Genomic DNA, 16,941 nt, shown 5'->3' on the forward strand with positions numbered 1-16,941 from the left:
TCCAGTGGTCAGGTCATGTTGGGGGTGTAGTATCCTATGTCTGTGTAGAGTGTAATAGAATTGTATTATGATCATGTCCAGTGGTCAGGTCATGTTGGAGGTGTAGTGTCCTATGTCTGTATATAGTGTAATAGAATTGTATTATGATCATGTCCAGTGGTCAGGTCATGTTGGAGGTGTAGTATCCTATGTCTGTATATAGTGTAATAGAATTGTACTATGATCATGTCCAGTGGTCAGGTCATGTTGGGGGTGTAGTATCCTATGTCTGTGTAGAGTGTAATAGAATTGTATTATGATCATGTCCAGTGGTCAGGTCATGTTGGAGGTGTAGTGTCCTATGTCTGTATAGAGTGTAATAGAATTGTATTATGATCATGTCCAGTGGTCAGGTCATGTTGGGGGTGTAGTGTCCTATGTCTGTATATAGTGTAATAGAATTGTATTATGATCATGTCCAGTGGTCAGGTCATGTTGGAGGTGTAGTATCCTATGTCTGTATATAGTGTAATAGAATTGTATTATGATCATGTCCAGTGGTCAGGTCATGTTGGAGGTGTAGTATCCTATGTCTGTATAGAGTATAATAGAATTGCATTATGATTGTGTCCAGTGGTCAGGTCATGTTGGAGGTGTAGTGTCCTATGTCTGTATAGAGTGTAATAGAATTGTATTATGATCATGTCCAGTGGTCAGGTCATGTTGGAGGTGTAGTGTCCTATGTCTGTATATAGTGTAATAGAATTGCATTATGATTGTGTCCAGTGGTCAGGTCATGTTGGAGGTGTAGTATCCTATGTCTGTATAGAGTATAATAGAATTGTATTATGGTCATGTCCAGTGGTCAGGTCATGTTGGGGGTGTAGTGTCCTATGTCTGTAGAGAGTAAAATAGAATTGTTTTATGATCATGTCAAGTGGTCAGGTCATGTTGGGGGTGTAGTGTCCTATGTCTGTATATAGTGTAATAGAATTGTATTATGGTCATGTCCAGTGGTCAGGTCATGTTGGGGGTGTAGTGTCCTATGTCTGTATACAGTGTAATAGAATTGTACTATGATCATGTCCAGTGGTCAGGTCATGTTGGAGGTGTAGTGTCCTATGTCTGTATATAGTGTAATAGAATTGCATTATGATTGTGTCCAGTGGTCAGGTCATGTTGGAGGTGTAGTGTCCTATGTCTGTATAGAGTGTAATAGAATTGTATTATGATCATGTCTAGTGGTCAGGTCATGTTGGAGGTGTAGTATCCTATGTCTGTATAGAGTATAATAGAATTGTATTATGATCATGTCCAGTGGTCAGGTCATGTTGGAGGTGTAGTATCCTATGTCTGTATAGAGTGTAATATAATTGTATTATGATCATGTCTAGTGGTCAGGTCATGTTGGAGGTGTAGTATCCTATGTCTGTATAGAGTATAATAGAATTGTATTATGATCATGTCCAGTGGTCAGGTCATGTTGGAGGTGTAGTATCCTATGTCTGTATAGAGTATAATAGAATTGTATTATGGTCATGTCCAGTGGTCAGGTCATGTTGGAGGTGTAGTGTCCTATGTCTGCATATAGTGTAATAGAATTGTATTATGATCATGTCCAGTGATCAGGTCATGTTGGAGGTGTAGTGTCCTATGTCTGTACAGAGTATAATAGAATTGTATTATGGTCATGTCCAGTGGTCAGGTCATGTTGGAGGTGTAGTATCCTATGTCTGTATAGAGTATAATAGAATTGTATTATGGTCATGTCCAGTGGTCAGGTCATGTTGGGGGTGTAGTGTCCTATGTCTGTAGAGAGTAAAATAGAAATGTATTATGGTCATGTCCAGTGGTCAGGTCATGTTGGGGATGTGAAGTGTTCTATGTCTGTATAGTGTGTAATATAACTGTATTATGATCATGTCCATTGGTCAGGTCATGTTGGGGGTGTAGTATCCTATGTCTGTATAGAGTATAATAGAATTGTATTATTAACATGTCCAGTGATCAGGTCATGTTGGGGGTGTAGTGTCCTATGTCTGTATAGTGTGTAATATAACTGGACATGTATTATGTATATAACTGTATTATGATCATGTCCAGTGAACAGGTCATGTTGGAGGTGTAGTGTCCTATGTCTGTATAGAGTATAATAGAATTGTATTATGATCATGTCCAGTGGTCAGGTCATGTTGGAGGTGTAGTGTCCTATGTCTGTATATAGTGTAATAGAATTGCATTATGATCATGTCCAGTTAACAGGTCATGTTGGAAGTGTAGTGTCCTATGTCTGTATAGAGTATAATAGAATTGCATTATGATCATGTCCAGTGATCAGGTCATGTTGGAGGTGTAGTGTCCTATGTCTGTATATAGTATAATAGAATTGTATTATGATCATGGCCGGTGGTCAGGTCATGTTGGAGGTGTAGTGTCCTATGTCTGTATAGAGTGTAATAGAATTGTATTATGATCATGTCCAGTGGTCAGGTCATGTTGGGGGTGTAGTGTCCTATGTCCCATGTCACGATACACTGTACCGGCTCTGGGTGTGTAATGTATAAGGTGTATATAGGGTATAATATATGGATATCTACACTGTACCTGCTCTGGGTGTGTAATGTATATGCGGTGTATATAGGATATAATATATGTATACATACACTGTACCTGCTCTGGGTGTGTAATGTATATGGTGTATATAGGGTATAATATATGTATATATACACTGTACCTGCTCTGGGTGTGTAATGTATATGGTGTATATGTATATATACACTGTACCTGCTCTGGGTGTGTAATGTACATGGTGTATATAGGGCATAATATATGTATATATACACTGTACCTGCTCTGGGTGTGTAATGTATATGGTGTATATAGGGTATAATATATGTATATATACACTGTACCTGCTCTGGGTGTGTAATGTATATGGTGTATATGTATATATACCCTGTACCTGCTCTTGGTATGTAATGTATATGGGGTGTATATAGGGTATAATATATGTATCTATACACTGTACCTGCTCTGGGTGTGTAATGTATATGGTGTATATAGGGTATAATATATGTATATATACACTGTACCTGCTCTGGGTGTGTAATGTATATGGTGTATATGTATATATACCCTGTACCTGCTCTTGGTATGTAATGTATATGGGGTGTATATAGGGTATAATATATGTATCTATACACTGTACCTGCTCTGGGTGTGTAATGTATATGGTGTATATAGGGTATAATATATGTATATATACACTGTACCGGCTCTGGGTGTGTAATGTATATAGTGTATAATATATGTATATATACACTGTACCTGCTCTGGGTGTGTAATGTATATAGTGTATAATATATGTATATATACACTGTACCTGCTCTGGGTGTGTAATGTATTTGGGGTGTATATAGGGTATAATATATGTATCTATACACTGTACCTGCTCTGGGTGTGTAATGTATATGGTGTATATAGGGTATAATATATGTATATATACACTGTACCGGCTCTGGGTGTGTAATGTATATAGTGTATAATATATGTATATATACACTGTACCTGCTCTGGGTGTGTAATGTATATAGTGTATATAGGGTATAATATATGTATATATACACTGTACCTGCTCTGGGTGTGTAATGTATATGGTGTATATAGGGTATAATATATGTATATATACACTGTACCTGCTCTGGGTGTGTAATGTATATGGTGTATATAGGGTATAATATATGTATATATACACTGTACCTGCTCTGGGTGTGTAATGTATATGGTGTATATGTATATATACACTGTACCTGCTCTGGGTGTGTAATGTACATGGTGTATATAGGGCATAATATATGTATATATACACTGTACCTGCTCTGGGTGTGTAATGTATATGGTGTATATAGGGTATAATATATGTATCTATACACTGTACCTGCTCTGGGTGTGTAATGTATATGGTGTATATAGGGTATAATATATGTATATATACACTGTACCGGCTCTGGGTGTGTAATGTATATGGGGTGTATATAGGGTATAATATATATATATATACACTGTACCGGCTCTGGGTGTGTAATGTATATGGGGTGTATATAGGGTATAATATATATATATATATATATACACTGTACCTGCTCTGGGTGTGTAATGTATATGTTGTATATAGGGTATAATATATGTATATATACACTGTACCGGCTCTGGGTGTGTAATGTATATGGGGTGTATATAGGGTATAATATATATATATATATATATATATATATATATATACACTGTACCTGGTCTGGGTGTGTAATGTATATGGTGTATATAGGGTATAATATATGTATCTATACACTGTACCTGCTCTGGGTGTGTAATGTATATGGTGTATATAGGGTATAATATATGTATATATACACTGTACCTGCTCTGGGTGTGTAATGTATATGGTGTATATGTATATATACACTGTACCTGCTCTGGGTGTGTAATGTATATGGTGTATATAGGGTATAATATATATATATATATATATATATATATATATATATATATATATATATACACACTGTACCTGCTCTGGGTGTGTAATGTATATGGTGTATATAGGGTATAATATATATATATATACACTGTACCTGCTCTGGGTGTGTAATGTATATGGTGTATATAGGATATAATATATGTATCTATACACTGTACCTGCTCTGGGTGTGTAATGTATATGGTGTATATAGGGTATAATATATGTATATATACACTGTACCGGCTCTGGGTGTGTAATGTATATGGTGTATATAGGATATAATATATGTATCTATACACTGTACCTGCTCTGGGTGTGTAATGTATATGGTGTATATAGGGTATAATATATGTATATATACACTGTACCTGCTCTGGGTGTGTAATGTATATGGTGTATATAGGGTATAATATATGTATATATACACTGTACCTGCTCTGGGTGTGTAATGTATATGGTGTATATAGGGTATAATATATGTATATATACACTGTACCTGCTCTGGGTGTGTAATGTATATGGTGTATATGTATATATACACTGTACCTGCTCTGGGTGTGTAATGTACATGGTGTATATAGGGCATAATATATGTATATATACACTGTACCTGCTCTGGGTGTGTAATGTATATGGTGTATATAGGGTATAATATATGTATCTATACACTGTACCTGCTCTGGGTGTGTAATGTATATGGTGTATATAGGGTATAATATATGTATATATACACTGTACCGGCTCTGGGTGTGTAATGTATATGGGGTGTATATAGGGTATAATATATATATATATACACTGTACCGGCTCTGGGTGTGTAATGTATTTGGGGTGTATATAGGGTATAATATATATATATATACACTGTACCTGCTCTGGGTGTGTAATGTATATGTTGTATATAGGGTATAATATATGTATATATACACTGTACCGGCTCTGGGTGTGTAATGTATATGGGGTGTATATAGGGTATAATATATATATATATATATATATATATATATATATATATATACACTGTACCTGGTCTGGGTGTGTAATGTATATGGTGTATATAGGGTATAATATATGTATCTATACACTGTACCTGCTCTGGGTGTGTAATGTATATGGTGTATATAGGGTATAATATATGTATATATACACTGTACCTGCTCTGGGTGTGTAATGTATATGGTGTATATGTATATATACACTGTACCTGCTCTGGGTGTGTAATGTATATGGTGTATATAGGGTATAATATATATATATATATATATATATATATATATATATATATACACTGTACCTGCTCTGGGTGTGTAATGTATATGGTGTATATAGGGTATAATATATATATATATATATATATATATATATATATATATATATATATATATATATATACACTGTACCTGCTCTGGGTGTGTAATGTATATGGGGTGTATATAGGGTATAATATATGTATATATACACTGTACCTGCTCTGGGTGTGTAATGTATATGGTGTATATAGGGTATAATATATGTATATATACACTGTACCTGCTCTGGGTGTGTAATGTATATGGTGTATATAGGATATAATATATATATACACACTGTACCTGCTCTGGGTGTGGATGCTGCCGTCTCTCTCCGGAGGATGCTGTCTCCGCTCGGCCTGGGGGAAGTTGCAGTCTCAGATCCCGTCTCTCTGGAGCTGTGACTGTCTCTCTATGTTAGACCCCCGTGTGACTGTCTCATGTCCGGTGGTCTCTCCTCTGCAGCCTGTCAGGCCTCCATACAATGGCTCAGCAGACAGGCTGTCTCACGCTGCCCCAGCTGTCTCATGTTTCCCCCTCCTCCCTTTCTCTATAGCTGTCTGTCTCTCTCCTCCCTCCTCTCCTCCCTCTCCCCCTCCCCTCCTGTCTCTTTACATCATCCTGCACTGACAGTCAGAGAGACAGCCGGGTGTTCCGGGTGAGAGGGAGACGGCTACAGATCAATATAGAGACATATGACAGTCACTCAGAGACAGAGGGATGGGGAGCAGAGACATCCACCAGAATAAGGAGACATATACCCAGGGAACAATATACATTAATATAATATAACAAACATACAGAGAGAGGTACAGGGGGAATAAGGAGATACAGAGAGAGGTACAAGGGGAATAAGGAGATACAGAGAGAGGTACAGGGAGAATAAGGAGATACAGAGAGGTACAGGGAGAATAAGGAGATACAGAGAGGTACAGGGGGGATAAGGAGATACAGAGAGAGGGGTACAGGGGGAATAAGGAGATACAGAGAGAGGTACAGGGGGGATAAGGAGATACAGAGAGAGGTACAGGGGGGATAAGGAGATACAGAGAAGTACAGGGGGGATAAGGAGATACAGAGAGAGAGGTACAGGGGGGATAAGGAGATACAGAGAGAGAGGTACAGGGGGAATAAGTGAGGTACAGGGAGAATAAGGAGATACAGAGAGAGAGGTACAGGGGGGATAAGGAGATACAGAGAGAGGTACAGGGGGGGATAAGGAGATACAGAGAGAGGTACAGGGGGAATAAGGAGATACAGAGAGAGAGGTACAGGGGGAATAAGGAGATACAGAGAGAGAGGTACAAGGGGAATAAGGAGATACAGAGAGAGAGGTACAGGGGGGAATAAGGAGATACAGAGAGAGGTACAGGGGGAATAAGGAGATACAGAGAGAGGTACCGGGGGAATAAGGAGATACAGAGAGAGGTACAGGGGGGATATACAGAGAGAGGTACAGGGGGGATAAGGAGATACAGAGAGAGGTACAGGGGGAATAAGGAGATACAGAGAGAGGTACAGGGGGAATAAGGGAGATACAGAGAGAGGTACAGGGGGGAATAAGGAGATACAGAGAGAGAGGTACAGGGGGAATAAGGAGATACAGAGAGAGGGGTACAGGGGGAATAAGAGATACAGAGAGAGGTACATGGGGATAAGGAGATACAGAGAGAGGTACAGGAGAATAAGGAGATACAGAGAGAATAAGGAGATACAGAGAGAGAGGTTCGGGAAGAATAAGGAGATACAGAGAGAGGTACAGGGGGAATAAGGAGATACAGAGAGAGAGGTACAGGGGGAATAAGGAGATACAGAGAGAGGGGTACAGGGGGAATAAGGAGATACAGATAGAGGTACAGGAGGGATAAGGAGATACAGAGAGAGGGGTACAGGGGGAATAAGGAGATACAGAGAGAGGTACATGGGGATAAGGAGATACAGAGAGAGGTACAGGAGAATAAGGAGATACAGAGAGAATAAGGAGATACAGAGAGAGAGGTTCGGGAAGAATAAGGAGATACAGAGAGAGGTACAGGGGGAATAAGGAGATACAGAGAGAGGGGTACAGGGGGAATAAGGAGATACAGAGAGAGGTACATGGGGATAAGGAGATACAGATAGAGGTACAGAGAGAATAAGGAGATACAGAGAGAGAGGTTCGGGAAGAATAAGGAGATACAGAGAGATGATGTATTTCCTATTCGCATACTCCTATCAGCACTGCTTCTCTTTTATAAAGTCTTTGCTTATTAAGCAAGTTTCTTATAGGAAGCACATGGATAAGTATGTTATAATAGGGTTCATAGGTTTGCATCTCCGGCTGCTACAGTCTTTCATGCCATTGTTTGCTACTCACATAAAGCAGCTGATTTGTACCCCTACATGAAAAAAAACAAAAAATTGTGATGGAATTGTGACATCTTCAAGTGGTGAAGCATCTAGTGGGTCCCCAGTTTAGCAGGGGGGCTCGGAGCTATATTGCTCTTGTTTTCTATGGCTGCAGTGGAGGTGCCAAAGATCGGGAGTTGGCCAATACTTTTAATGGTAAACCATATGCACTTTCTGGGCACATGGAAATCACATTTATGTGCTCACAAATCCCTGTATAAGAAACACGTAAAATGTAGAAATGTGCCATGTAATAAAGACCGTCCTGGCGTCACCTTTCTCTCATGATTTAGTTAAGAATGACCCCAAACAAACAGTATTTATGGAGAAAAATGTAAAAGTTAAAATGATGTAGAAAGGTTTTTTATCTTCAGTTGACATTTCTCTGTCTGGATAGGAGCACCCCAGATGGGACCAAGGGCGACTTCAGCATCAAGTCAAAACTGCCCTGTACCCTGCCTGGGTACTAATTACACACCTAGGGTAGTATCTTGGAAAACAGAGCAATTTATTAACAAGTTAATTTAGTGACTATAACACCTTTAACAATATACCAGTGGTTCACAGCACTACACCGCTACAGAATCCCCTGAAAGAAAGAAATATAGTTACTTCTCCAGATGTAAAATCAGCTAACTGGAAGGCAATGACCAAGCCCAATGTCACCCCACTTTTGGTAGGCACACATTAACACAAAATTAGCTTAATCTCTTAAGCACTGTTCCACTCATATCCTCGGTAGCAGTTCCTGAGGAGCCCAACAGGTGCAATAACCCCCAGCCAGCACTGTTTATGAAAAGTCACTCAAACATCAAGCTGTGTGTTATTTTATACCTGGTTGGGTTCCCATGGTAGCATGGCCTGGGTCCTGGGGGTTGCTAGATAACAGTATTTGTCGAGATTGTCAACCACTTATCGGGTGGGCTGCTATTAGTTCGGTTCTATTCTACACGTAGGCAGTGAGCCCCTGCTGTGGTTGACATATATTTGAGCAGTGATAATCATCATCATCATCATCTATATAGCGCCACCAATTCTGCAGCGCTGTACAGAGAACTCACTCACATCAGTCCCGGCCCTATTGGAGCTTACAGTCTAAATTCCCTAATATACACACACAGACACAGACTAGGGTCAGTTTTGACAGCAGCCAATTAACCTACTAGTATGTTTTTGAAGTGTGGGAGGAAACTGGAACACCCAGAGGAAACCCACACAAATAGGGGGAGAACATACAAACTCCACACAGATAAGGCCATGGTCGGGAATTGAACACATGACCCCAGCGCTGTGAGGCAGAAGTTTTAACCACTGAGCCACCATAATGGATTTAGCATCCGCGTTCCATTGTTATACTAGGATATTACTGCAATATGTATGAATGCTGGGCTAATGTCGTTAATTTGGGGATGGTGATAAAATCTGGAGGACACACATATATACATATAAACACAAACATACTTCATTAATGTACTCATATATCTAAAATAGATAAAGAATTCAGAGTAAAGAAAACTTTATGATGTATTGTACCTTCTGTGCTACACAGTTTGATATTAATAGAATGATTGTTATTGAATGTTGTTATGTTAAAATGAATACATACAACAGCTCACATGAAGATAGATCTGTGTGCAATCTTTCCTGATATAAGAATCATTATCCCTATGATGTGTTAAGTGTATATGATTATCTCTTCGTATTGTATGACTGTATAGCCAAATCTGTAAAGTCCCGCATCTAGGATGCCTGCTATGGTATGTATGTGAATAGTAATACATATGTCTTAACACAGAGTTAATTTAGAGCAGAAAAGGAAAAGTATTTCTTGGATAAACTGGAAATTTGCGGGTGGTTAATTAATGATATTACTTATTAAATAGTCACCATATTTGCCTCATGTGGCTGGATCACATAGAAATAACTTATTATAGATATATATTTCAATTAGGAGTGCAGTGCACCACTGTATATCATTGCAAATGTACTGACTTTTAGTATTGTGCTGCATTTCTGTATTAGAAATGTACGGTGGAGAAAATGTGTTTTTGTAAGAAAGGAAATTCTAAATTAAGTTAATTAATTATTTTCATATGAAATGTCCAACACTTGTTTAGACTGAATACAGAGTAGGGGCCTTTACTTTTATTTCCCGTGTGGCCTTTCGTCCTGTGTCTTAGAACATGTCTGGATAATGTAATTTGGGAAATCAGAGATTGATGTAAACTTTGTCTAGAGAATATATCACATCCTGATGATAACATTTCTGATGTAGTATCTAGATGTTTTGGTGCCTGGTCGGAATAGGAGGCTGGTTTACCCCCTGTCAACATGTGTATCAAACGCTGTATAAAAAGAGCCCTGTTTTACCCTGTAATGTATCATTACATCTGTAATTTCTGGATCGCTGGTACCTTAAACTAGCATGTAACTGTCCTTGTAAGGACTACTTGAACCAATAAAACAACACTGATTTAAAATCCTGCTTTGACGCCTACTTACCTGCTGTAATTCCTGTGACCTACAGATTAGAACAATTTAATCCGTTATCCGGCTGTTCTGAGGTTGGGACCCAGCATTCCAGTACCACCGCTCTGCCCGATACCCGCAGCTCTAGCCTGTGTGATAGGCCAGGGGGAACCATCCAAAGCAACCCTGATCTAAAGGAAGAGGTCAGGTGTACCAGCCAGGTGTCCAGCAAGCATCGAGAGTGACCCAGAAGAAAGCGGTTCTAGGCGTGTAGGAGCCTAGTTGTGATAGCAGACCCCTCCTACTGCGTTTGGAGAGGCTCATTTGGGGTAAAGAAAGGGAACGGTGGCAAAGTTAGCCCAGCTGCTCCCCAGGAACACGGACAGGGTGGCTTAGGAGATCCATCCTGTCACACCTCAAAGAAAAAGAAGGCAGGGGGTGACTGGGGAATACGAAAATTCTTAAATTCTATGGAGGGGGGGGATGCATGGGTGAATATATATTGGAGGGGAGGAGAGTCCACTTAACCTATTTCAGACAGGAGTTGGCGATAGAATGAATCTTCAGTCTAGGGAGGTGAGCTGAGCGGTTTGGGAAACCTAGAATATAATTTTTGATCTTGTGTTAAAGTGAAGTGTCCAGGATCAGGGCCGCCATCAGGGGGTTACTGCCGGTACAGCTATGAGGGGCCTGGACATACTAGGGGGCCCGGATAGACCTCTCCGTTTGTCTGGGCCCCCTGGACTGTCCAGACCCCTTAGTCTGACCGACCTGCCCCCTTTGTCTCCATGATGCGGCGGCTCCCATGCACTGATAGGCTGGGAGCGCGTGACGTGGTGACATCATCACTGTGCACCCAGTCTATCAGTGACTGGGAGCCGCTGCATCGCGGAGGGTGGCAGATGACAGGTAAGTGAAGTAGAGAGTTTATATGGGGAAAAGGGCAAGCATATAGCAGTATAAGGGGGGGGTCGGAGCTGGAGCATTGCATTGCATTACAGGATAAATTAATGATATTGGCATTGCTGGGTGTAAAGTCATGTATATGGACATTGCTGGATAAATTCTTGTATATGGGCATTGCTGGGTAAAGTTATATATAAGGGCACTGCTGATATGACCATACTGGGGAACTGCTCTCATACTTATATAGGGGCACTGCTGGTAGGGTCATGTATGGGTACTGCTTGTAATATCATGGATGGGCACTACTGATATAATGTGTATATGGTGCCACTGTTGATAACATTGTAAGGTTTAGTTCATGAAAAGACTAGGGGCTAAATTTACTAAGCTGCGAGTTTGAAAAAGTGGGGATGTTGCCTATAGCAACCAATCAGATTCTAGCTGTCATTTATTTAGTACTTTCTACAAAATGACAGCTAGAATCTGATTGGTTGCTATAGGCAACATCTCCACTTTTTCAAACCCGCAGCTTAGCATATCTAGCCCTTGGTGATGGGAAGAGAGGGTTCACAAACTTCTATCCCACCAAGTGCCCCATTTGTTTTTTGTTGCGCTCTGAGCCTTATGTTATATTATTTAGATTTTTGAAATGTCTCTATAACTCTCACTACATGCTGTGACATATGGATCGCAGTGTACTGGATTTGGAGAGACTATTAGCCATTGGTCTAATGATTTATATATTCTCCTATCAACAGGCATGCTGGTTTGTCTTCTTGTCTCTACCAGGTTTTGTTTGTGTCTACAAATTTCTGAGTCACTTGAGTCCAGGGTCGCCATCGGGGGGGTACGGCTGGTATAGCTGTGAGGGGCTCAGACAGACTAAGGGGACCTGCCAGATAATTAGTACCAGGGGCGAACCTAGATTTTATGTTTAAGGGGGGGGGGGGCATTTTGCATAATCATATCCCTCCTTTACTCTGATTGGCTGGCCCGTGTTCAGCCCCGCCTTCCTCTCGCAATTGGCCCCACCCCCTCCCGTTTTGATTGGCGGCTGGGACCTATTTTAAAGGTAGGCTTTCTGCTGCTAGGGAGGGCGAATGCCCTGATCGCCATCCCCTGGATCTGCCACTGATTAGTACTGGGCCCCACTGTTTCTGATGGCAGCACTGTCCCCAGGTTTTACAAAACAAAAGAGAGGAGTTTTTAATTATATACAGGTCATGCATTCTATCCTATAGACATCCCATATAAATCAACAATATTTGTGGTAAAGAAGGTGTGAGGAGGGTTTTATTCAATTAAACTGTATTTTAAAATGTGTCTGTGTTGTATTTACTTTTTTTGTGCTATAACGGGCAGGAGTCTTAGGGACCGTGGGACTTAGGGACCGTGATCCATTATACTGGGGATATCGAGGCTTTACAAGTCCACTGCACATGTGCGATCCGACCATTGACTCTTCGTCCTTGAATCCCACTGTACCCCAATTTTTTTTTTTAATATAACCAATCAGTGTATGGTGAACTGATTCATACAATAACAACTGCGCAAAATTTAATAGGACTACACGTCCCCCTATATTTTCTAAGGTGAAATGAGAGAAGTGGTTGAAAAAGCGAATAGAATGTTGTGAAGCTTAAACTGCATCCTGTTCTTATGTCTGAAGGATGATCAGGTGCAAAGTCTGAGAGTGATAGATGAAGAGGGCTCAGCTTGTACATAGCAGAACAACAGAATGTCACCTTGTCACCAGCTGTGCCCATATGATCACTCCCAGCGCCCGCTGCTTCTACTGGCTGCCTCTCGTCTTATGCCGCAGCCACAGAGAACTCTCCGCAGTCTCCCCGGAGCGTTATTCCAGCTAGGAGATGGTTCCTTTTTACACCTCTGTCTGACAACAAAGCACTAATGTGTTTTATCCTAATTGCCAGTTTGGTGTCACTTTAGACAAACAAAGTAGATGACAAGCTGGGCCTGTGAGCTCCCTTGTAAAAGGTGCATAAATATCACCAAACTGCTTCTAGTAAATAGTGCACTGTTTCCAGCTATTTCAGCAACGTTGGTATCTTATAAGGAAACCTCTGTATATTCCTTATTTTCACTGGACCTTGGACTGATATACAGTACATTCCTGCAACAGTAAGTCACACGAGAGAGAGAGAACATACCATCTATATATATAATTACACTGGTTAGCCATGACATTAAAACAACTGACAAATGGGATATATTAGGCCGCAAGTGAACAGTCAGTTCTTGAAGTTGATGTGTTGGAAGCAGTAAAAATGGGCAAATGTAAGGATCTGAGCAACTTTGAGAGTGGCCAAATTGTGATGACTAGATGACCGAGCCAGAGCATCTCCAAAACGGCACGTCTTGTGGGGTGATCCCGGAACGCAGTGGTTAGTAACTACCAAAAGTGGTACAAGAAAGGACAACTAACGACAGGGTCACGGGTGCCTAAGGCTCATTCTATGATAGAAAGGTGTCAGAACACACAGTGCATCGCAGTTTGCTGCACATGGGGCTGCACAGCCACAGACAACCATAGTGCTAAGCAGTGTTCAGCGCCAAAGCACCTACAATGGTGACGTGAGCACCAGAACCTTGGAGCAATGGAAGAACGTGGCCTGGTCTGATGAATCACGTTTTCTTTTACATCACGTGGACAGCTGGGTGCGGGTACGTCATTTACCTGGGGAAGAGATGGCACCAGGATGTACTCTAGGAAGAATGAAGCTGGCGGGGTCATTGTGATGCTCTAGGGAATGTTCTGCTGGGATACTGGCATTCATGTAATTGTTACTTTGACACGTCTAACTAAATATTGTTGTAGACCAAGTACACCCGTTCATAGCAACGGTATTCCCTGATGGCAGTGGTCTCTCTCAGGAGGATACTGGGCTCTGCCACACTGCTAAAATTGTTCAGGAATGGTTTGAGGAACATGACAAAGAGTTCAAGGTGTTGACTTGGCCTCCAAAATCCCCAGATCTGTCCGATCGAGCATCTGGTTTTAATGTTGTGGGTGGTTGGTGAGGGGGAGGGGGAGGGAGAGGGAGAGGGAGAGAGGGAGAGAGAGTTCTAGTTTGCTCATTCGGCCTCTAATATCAGCTCTACACTGATGACACCCAAATCTATATCTCTTCCCTGACCTCTCTCCTTCTGTACTATCTCGTGTAACCAACTGGCTTGGGACATCCACATGGATGTCCCAATGCTACCTAAAGTTCAGCAAGTCCAAAAAAGAGCTTATTATCTTCCCTCCTGCCAGAGTCACCACCTGCCCTTAAATCTACCTCATTGTCAATAACACCACAATTTCCTCAGTCTCCCAACCCCGTTGCCTCGGTGTTACACTTCACTCCACCCTTTATTCCTCACATCCGGACTCTCTCCCAGTCCTGTCGACTCCACCTTAAAAACATTGCCAGAATACGCAGTTTACTTACTCAATACGCAACCAAAACTCTTATCCATTCTCTCATCATCTCCCGTCTTGACTATTGCAACCTCCTGCTGTCTGGCATTCCTGACACCCATATATCCACACGTCAATCCATCCTAAATGTTGCTGCAAGACTGATCTTCCTCTCTCACCGCTCCACATCTGCTGCACCACTTTGCAAATCCCTACACTGGCTCCCTGTGTCCTCCAGAATCCAATTCAAATTACTCACGCTACCTACAAAACCCTCAACACCACCCCTGCATACATCTCAAATCTCATATCAAATACTCTCCCTCCCGCCCTCTTAGACCTACCTCTGACCTGCGCCTTGTCTCGTCTCTGGTAACCACCTCGCACTCCCACCTACAAGACTTCTCCCGTGCTGCTCCCCACTTATGGAATTCCCTACCACGATCAATCAGACTTTCCCACAACCTTAAAAGCTTTAGACACCCTTTCTTTAAAAACACGTCTTTTATGGAGGTGACCTTATCCCTGATACTATTCACACTAATACACCTTCACAACTGTCCCAATCTCCACTCTAAGCCACACTCGCTCCTCGTTTCAGCTGTGCCCACACCCACTTAGAATGTAATCTCTCTAATGAGCAGGGTCCTCCATACCCTTTGTTTTCATGACTGCATTTATTTTGTCTGCCTTGTATGTCCGTTTTATATATGGACTGTTTTCCCTACTGTACAGAACTGTGGAGCCTTACAAATCTACCATAATAATAAATATATATAAATAAATTTACAAATATCTATCGATAAAGCGACCAGGCACTTTCATTACTCTACCTGTCCAAATCTAATTGCAGACTGGCTGTCACAGACACCTACATTAGCAAAAAAAACAACCATTGTGTAACTAATTGAACTGAACCTAGCCATCTACTCTCCTTTCATAAAGGACAATTACAGTAGTGTCACTGTATTAATATGTAGTTTAAAGTAAGTTACCTTTTCAATTGATTTAATTAGAAAGCATGTTTAGTTTTGATATTTATGGCTGAATTCACAAGAACCATCTAAATCTGAATCCTGGAAGGATCTGAGAATACAGCATGGTTTTCGTGCCCCTGCACAGGTATTAGTAAGCAGACCGCAATGGAAACACATTTTCCATTACTAGTTATGATTGTCGGGCAATGATAAAGAAGCAGCTGTTGAAAAAGTGATTTTAATCTGCCATTGTAAGCCAGAGATGGACATTTATAGGGCAAAGGATAAAAGGTGGTTTTGCTCCCAGCAACGCCATCAGTTTTCTAGAGCAGTTTACAGTGTAACAAAGCATCAGTTTGGTTTCTGTGCCTGTTTTACATATAGGTCTTAAATTTGTTCAGTAAATTTTTTTGATATATACATAAATATGTCAGTAAAAATAGCAGGAGTCAGTTTTGTTTTGTTTTTTTATAACAAAATATTTTCAAGGCAGCCCTAATCCTTGTTTCAGTTTCAATTCCTTAATTGGGTATATTTTATTACAGAATTGGCAAAGCATTTGTAAATAATTAGCTTATTTGTTAGTAACATACAGCGGTAAACCGTCTAAAAAGTAAAAGTGGAGGTGTTGCCCATAGCAACTAATCAGATTCTAGCTGTCATTTACCTATTACAGTGTAGAAAATGATAGCTGGAATCTGATTGGTTGTTATGTGTAACACCTACACTTTTAGTAATACCCCCACAATGTATCCCCCCCCAAAGAAAGTAAATAAATAAATAAAAACCTGTGTTTTGTGTTCTGACCAAAAGGTTGAAGTGGACCCGTTCTAGATACACAATGAAGGCAGCCAATATTCATCACTGAGGCACGAGTCACATGTCCCTGAGTGGATATTGGTTCATCCCACTTCTGCCACCAATGTGTGGAGTTGATGGGTAACCTTTAATAACCGCTGATATAATGGTTAGGTACTGCTCAGACACACA

The 16,941-nt window shown here is 40.7% G+C and overlaps 1 protein-coding gene across 1 annotated transcript in view; it reads right to left on the bottom strand.

The window, feature by feature from the left end:
• The window catches only part of GABBR1 (gamma-aminobutyric acid type B receptor subunit 1), a 76,156-nt gene extending 69,815 nt beyond the window's left edge, over positions 1-6,341 (bottom strand). The window contains exon 1 of the mRNA XM_075186391.1: positions 6,091-6,341. The gene's annotated coding sequence lies outside the window, so the exon portion shown is untranslated. The remainder of the gene's footprint in view (positions 1-6,090) is intronic.
• Between the last annotated feature and the right edge of the window lie 10,600 nt (positions 6,342-16,941).

The sequence above is a fragment of the Mixophyes fleayi genome, chromosome 9, assembly GCF_038048845.1.
Source record: "Mixophyes fleayi isolate aMixFle1 chromosome 9, aMixFle1.hap1, whole genome shotgun sequence".
Classification (NCBI taxonomy): Eukaryota; Metazoa; Chordata; class Amphibia; order Anura; family Limnodynastidae; genus Mixophyes; species Mixophyes fleayi.